We start from the raw sequence: 7,481 nt of genomic DNA on the forward strand, positions 1-7,481 counted from the left end.
TCTCTCTCTCTCTCTCTCTCTCTCTTTCTCTCTAGCAAGAACACACCCAATTTCCAAACTCATTCAATCATCATCTAAATTCGATCTAGGAGGCTTACAACAAAATAAATTACATGTTCGTGATCCTCTCTTCATCCTCTTCGTTTTGGTACCAACTTCATCTCGTTTGGGTAACATTTCTAAAACACTAGTTTTCTTTAAATTTGTGTTCTTGACTTAAAAGTATGATAATTAGTGTCTATGGCTCATTGTGATGTCGTGTAAGTAATTTGTATGCTCGATTTGTTGTTTTTGGTGTAACTAGTTCATTATGAAAATTACTTGCTAAATCCTTGATTTTGGATGATCAAATGTTATTAGATTGTTAATGTGCATGTTTTAAAAGTGTTACTAGTATCATTAGCTTCATTTGGATGTAAAGATTGATCTAAGAAACCTCTTAAACTTGATTATGAAATTTGGTGATTTTTGGTTAGGGTTTCATGAACTAGGAATGGATTTTTGATGCATTAAATGACATGAAATGTTAATTGTAAGTGTTAGGTTGTGTTGTATGCTTAATTACCTTCGAAACGGCATATTGTTCATGTAATTTGGCTATCGAATCATTAAATGGCGTTTATGACTTGTATGCATTGAATGAGGAGCATTGATTGCGGTTTTTGGTTGTTGTAAATGAAAGTTTGATTGATAAAAAGTGCATAGTTGCGTTCCTTGTCAAAATACCTTTCCGGTGATATAAAATGCATGCCTTGAATGTTTGCGGTTTGTAAATTGTGTTGGGTTGAGTTTTGATTCGTGCACTTAGGAGTTTCAGCAACCAGGGCCTGGAAACACCTCAGGACGCCGTCCAGATACCCAGGACGACGTCCCACTTTTCTAACCTAGACGCCGTCTAGGAATTGGGGACGCCGTCCCACTCTTTTAATCGAGACGCCGTCTAGCCATTTGGGACGCCGTCCCATTTGGCTAAAACTGGCTGTTTGCTTTGGTCATTTGACATGAAAATGTTTGCTATGCTACGGACCTCCGATTAACATGAAACTTGGCCAACATGCTCATATATGATTATATAACTTAGAAAAATTGTCGGATATCCAACCCGACCCCGTTGACTTTTCTGTTGACTTTGACCCGACCAAGTTGACTTTTAATCAAACTTAACCAAATAATTGTGCAATCGTTCTAACATGTTTTTATACTTGTACCTTGCATGAAACATGACAATTTGATTCACATGCTATTAGGATCGAGTCTTAACGAGCCATAGGACTAATTGAACATCTTTGACCTATCGTGTTTACCGTTATTGATACAAACCTATTGTTTAGGTCAAGACTAGCATTGTTCTTTGCACACGTTTACTTGTTGAAGTACTTTACTACTCGTGCACTCAAGGTGAGATCATAGTCCCACTTTTACTCTTTTTGAACTTACATTTGGGATGAGAAAACATAAACATTTCTTTACTAAGTGAACACAAGTACAGGAAAAACAAACATTCTACATACGAGTTTAGAACAAAATCCTCAATTCGATTATCATTAGTTACACTTGCCGGGTGTAAGCGAGAACTTATGTTGTATGGATCCATATGGGTTTGACAAACCCTCATTCAAACGGTTCGCTACCGTTTACGAATGAAATATATTTTCGAGAAACAGTGTATGTTCTAGCACTAAGTGATGGGGTTCAATGGAAGGAAATGTTAAGCATTGATAATTGGGTGCTCGTGAAACAAACTTTTGGAATGTATTACTATTAATTCATTGATGCAAATCTTGTGGTTCACTTGTACTTACTTACTTAAACCTATGATTTCACCAACGTTTTCGTTGACAGATTTCTATGTTTTTCTCAGGTCCTTGAACGATACATGATACATGCTTCCGCTCATTATTTGATACTTGCATTGGATGTCGAGTATATGTGCATTTCATGGAGCTTCTTTTGACTTTACTTTAAACCGTGTCGCCTAGATTTCATTCGTATTATAACGTTGTAACTTAACTATTGGTTGAACAATTCTTGTAAACTTTGGGAACAATCTTTATTTTGAAATGAAGGCGACATATTTTGGTCAAACTTTGTCTTAAAGACTTATGACCACGTAACGGGACCTAAGTAGACGGCGCCGTCAAACATGATTTGGTCGGGTCGCTACACCATTAATTGAGCACTAGACTTGATTACACTATGTAATTGAACAAAAATCAGTTCTAATAAGATTAGGGTTTATAGTTTTATACCTCTAGAGATCAAATTGCCTATATCAATGCGTAGAGGACGATGAAAGCAACAATGTTCGTGTAGAGTGCAAGAGCAAACAAGTAAAAATTGATGATGATTAAATTGTGAGGTTTTCAAAAATAGATGGTGATTAAATTGTGAGGTTTTGAGGGTGTATATATAGACTCATGGATTATGAATTAATAAATATTCATTTATATTTATTGTAAATGATATCATATTAAATATCTAGCATATCTCATAAAAAATGTAAGCATATCTAATATTAAATGTGAACATAGATTTGATTACTAGTCTTTAAGAAACATGATCCCTATAATCAAGGGATATGATATCAAATCATATCAATTAACAAAAGTTGAAAGTGATAGGTTCATTTACTTACGTATGAATATGAATTGAATGAATGAAATGGATTCCACATTTACATTTTTAGTCCTTATATTTCAATATGTCTTACAACTTTATTTATGCAAATACACCACTTTCTAGAGTCCTTTTAGAATAAGTGGTGTGTAATAAAACTCATGTGTAATAAAAATAATAGTAGCCCATGAATGTTGAAAATCTTGGCTACTTTAAATGTGTCTTTTCCATAAGGTTAAAACTAGTAGGTTCAATGTGTGGAAATTTGTGTCTAAATGATATGTACTAGATAAGCTTTAATATATATGTCATTATCTATATTGATTTTCTTATAATATACGATTTAGTCCTTGATCATTGTAAGTTTATTTAATTTGTTTAATGATGATGTCAAAGATTAAAAGTTTAGGTAATTTCAATTACCCGACAGTCTCGTGAGACCTCTGTTGCAGTTTTCAAAACCGTGTCGTTTTCTCAGTATTTCAAATTATGAAATAAGTTTTTCGACTAATGTAATTATATATTAAATATGTTAGTTCATCATGAACTCAAGTATGCATTTAACTCAATTAAATACACGAATCGGAAGTAAACACCGTATAATACTTTAACGGACAGTTAACAAAGTTTAACGGAAATAGCTAGGATATTACAATTTAACATGATCTAAGGATGGTTTAACATCTCATTGAGTACTAATAACAATGAGTTATAAGTATACTTTGAAACTACTAACTTAAGTTTTCAAAATGATAACTATACGTAACGTTCTTTGACATAAATACTTATAACCTATAATGTTTATACATATATCGTATAGATATGTATTTAATCACTTTTAAAGGGCTTTTATACATAAAACAATATAAGTATATTTACAAAAGATAGTTATATTTTAATTCTCGTTCCGTTTCCTCATTAATTCTACACGTATATCTAGGGTATATGTACCCGTACTATATACAGCTTCTAGAAGTATTTACTATTGGTATATACCAATAGAAATCTTCAATTATTGGTGTAATATGTCATTCATGACATAATATATTTTAACTTATCTTAGATATTTTCACTAAAAATCAAATTTTCAAGCCTATAAATAAGCACCATTTTTAACTCATTTTTACACATTCATTTTCCAAATTTTACTTCCAATTTTCACACACACTTGCAAGAACTCTCTCAAGTTTTATTTTACTACTTCTTTCCAGCAACTTTACATTTTAAACTTAAGGTAAAAACTCTACTTCAACTCTTGTTCAATTCATATGTTTATAGTTATCTATATAAGAATTTATAAACTAGAACATAGTTTGAATGATTTCAAACTTGTTCGCAAACTAAATAGATCCTTCTAACATAACTTTTAAAACACTTCAAGACCTGTAATATATCATAATGATATGCTAACTTAACAAGATACAACTTGATTTTACAAAGAACACCTTAAAACTGAATCTACGTAGTCGGAGTGCAACCGGGGGCTGTTTTGGGTTGGATAATTAAAAACCATCTTGAACTTGGAATTGGAAGTTCATGTTCTGGAAAAATGATATTTCTTATGAATATGTTAACACTTAAAAATTTCATGGTTTAATTCAAAGTATAAGTATTTTTAGAAAAATGATCATTAAATGTTGTTTTTATGATGGAAAATGATCACTTTTATAAGTTCCACCTAAGTTTGACATATAACCTATGATTTCGAATACAAACCAAGATATTTACAGTTTATATTCTTAAAGAATAACTCGATCCAAGGAAGTGGCAAGTTGAACCAACAAAAACGGAGTTGTAATGAAGAAACTACGACTAAAACAAGATCGGGTATCCGAAAGCTAGTTTAACAACGAAAATATTTGGAGAAAAATTAAATTAATCATATCTTTTCTAATTAATATGATATTTTATATATATTTACTCATGATCTAATTTTATATATTTCAGGGCCACCCGTAAACAATACGAGAAGATTAATCATAAGACCTCATGAACGTACGCAATACGTCATTTGACAACACGGTACTTTATGTACGCAATACGTCATTTGACAACATGGTACCGTGGGTCGAGATTAATTCTGATCAATACGAATACGATGGGGTCTTTATTTATTTTATTAAGTAACTAATTATGGACCACTAACATCGGACTTTTGGACAATATTAAGACTACTAACATAAAAATGATAAAAATTATTATATAAGTATTCTATAAACTTGAATTGTTATTTTAATCATATGTGGTATTATTTTCTGAAACATTATTATTGTTATAGGTTCGTGAATCCAAGGACGACGACCATATTTTTAATAAGTTGAAAACTTATTATAAATATACTTTTACAACCGTGAGTATATAGTCCCATTTTTAAACTCTACAAATATTTTGGGATGAGAATACATGCATCTTTTGTTTTTCGAAATAGACACAAGTACTTAAATATATATTCTACGTTGAGTTGTACCTTTGTATATATCCCTAATAGTCTGGTAACTATTTGTTACATGTGGTTAACATGTAAGCGCGAATCCTATTGATAGATCTATTGGGTTTGACAACCCCACTCAGGCTAGTTAGCACTAGTTCATAACGGGTGTTTAGTACTTCGTTCTACTACACTTGGTACGGTGTAGGGATAACTTTGAAAAGGGAATATGCACGGAAAACATCTGTTAAGTATAGTTACTGGGCGCTCAACAACATATAGAATATCTTTGTTGAAATGTTTATAACTATGAAATCTTGTGGTCTATATTTATATTAATGCTAAACCTATATATCTCACCAACCTTTGTGTTGACTGTTTAAGCATGTTTATTCTCAGGTCCTTAAGAAAGTCTTCCGCTGTTGCATTATCTGAGCAAGCTATGCATGGAGTCTCATGCTTTTGTTTAAATGAAGTGTTGCATTCAATAAAACATTTGTCATGTATTATATTCGGCTGTTATGTCATGTGTAAAACAATGTAATATGGGGATTATTCCTTAAATAATCGCCCACTTGTTAAAACATGCATTATGTATAATAATGGTGTGCTTTTTATAAAACGAATGCAATATTTTTTTTCTAAAACGTATCATATAGAGGTCAAATACCTCGCTATGGGACCAATGAATAACGTACCTCGTTTATAGTATTATGGACGGGTTGTTAAAGTTGGTATCAGAGCAGAGGTCTTAGCGAACCAGAAATTGCATTAGTGTGTCTCACCGGTATTTGTTAGGATGCATTAGTGAGTCTGGACTTTGACCGAACTTGTTTTTGAAAACCATTGCTTATCATTTTTGGTCGGAAATTGAAAATTATAGCATATAAATATTATGTAGTATATTACTAATGTGGTAGTTAATATATGATAGATGTCTACTTCTAGCACCAATCTTATTATCACATCCAGCGACTCCGAAGTTGAATCTCTAGCAAAAGTACCTAAAGAATGAGCGTGAAGTATTAATGCATTAAGTTTTTCATGATAGAATATTATCATGATAGTAGTTAATTTTTGTACTAGCTATTAAGTATGAACTTTAACGGGTAGGTACTACCCGAACTGCAATTATAAAACGCCAATAAAGAAGAAACGACTTTTATAAAAATTAGTTCATATTATTAGTACGCTACAAAGTACTATTGACTACTCATAATATTCTATATATGATTAATTTATCTCTTTTAGCTATTTTTGAAGGAAATGGCACCTGTAACTAGACAAAATATGAGTACCGAGGAACTTCAAGCTTTTCTTATCACAACTGTGACCGCAGCAGTAGCTGCAATTAATAACAATAACAATTCCGGGACATCCGGTGGGAGTCATCACCGTAACCATCATGATAACACCGCAGAAAATCGGGTAGGATGCTCCTACAAAACCTTCATAGGTTGTAAACCCCATGAATTTGAAGGAACGGAAGGTCCAGTTGGACTAAAGCGTTGGATTGAAAAGGTAGAAGCTGTTTTTGCTATAAGTAATTGTGCGGAAGAAGACCGCGTAAAATACGCTTCTCATACTTTCAAAAGTAACGCTTTAACATGGTGGAATACTTACCTAGCAAACGTAGGGGAGAATACTGCTTACGCCCTACCTTGGGCAGCATTTAAACACTTGCTATGTGAGCAGTATCGACCCAGAAACGAGATGAATAAATTGAAAACAGAGTTGAAGGAATTGCGCACCAAGGGTGATAACATCACTGCCTATGAGCAACGGTTCACAGAGCTAGCATTAATGTGTCCTGGAGTATTTGAAGATGAAGAAGCAAAAGTTGAACAGTTTGTGAAAGGATTACCTGAGATAATCCAAGAAAACATAAGTGCATCCAATCCAACAACAATGCACGAAGCAAGCAAGATGGCCCATAAGTTAATGGACCAAATCAAAGAAAGAACCAAGGAAAAGGCAGCTGCTGAGGCCAAAACAAATGACCATAAGAGGAAGGGGAACGAAAATCGTGATAAGAATCACAACTATCAACACCACAACAAGAAACATGAAGTCTCGCAGGGTGTGAGTAACGGGAGGAACCAGAATACCTACCAGGGGAAACAACCCCAATGCCAGAAATGCAAGAGACACCACTTTGGGAATTGCACGGTGGTGTGTAAGAATTGCAACAAAGAAGGGCATCATATTCAAAATTGTAGGTTTCCTCTCACAGATGTTAATAAAGCTGCACTTGAAGCTGTTGTGTGTTATGGGTGCGGGAAAAAGGGCCATTACAAGAATAAGTGCCCGAATCAAAAGAAAGAAAATGGTCCAGTCCGTGGAAGAGCATTTAATATAAATGCTAACGATGCACGAGAAGACCCGGAGCTTGTTACGGGTAAGTTTACTATCGATGAATTACCTGCTTATATTTTAT

This window comes from Rutidosis leptorrhynchoides, chromosome 5 (assembly GCF_046630445.1).
Source record: "Rutidosis leptorrhynchoides isolate AG116_Rl617_1_P2 chromosome 5, CSIRO_AGI_Rlap_v1, whole genome shotgun sequence".
NCBI classification, from domain to species: domain Eukaryota; kingdom Viridiplantae; phylum Streptophyta; class Magnoliopsida; order Asterales; family Asteraceae; genus Rutidosis; species Rutidosis leptorrhynchoides.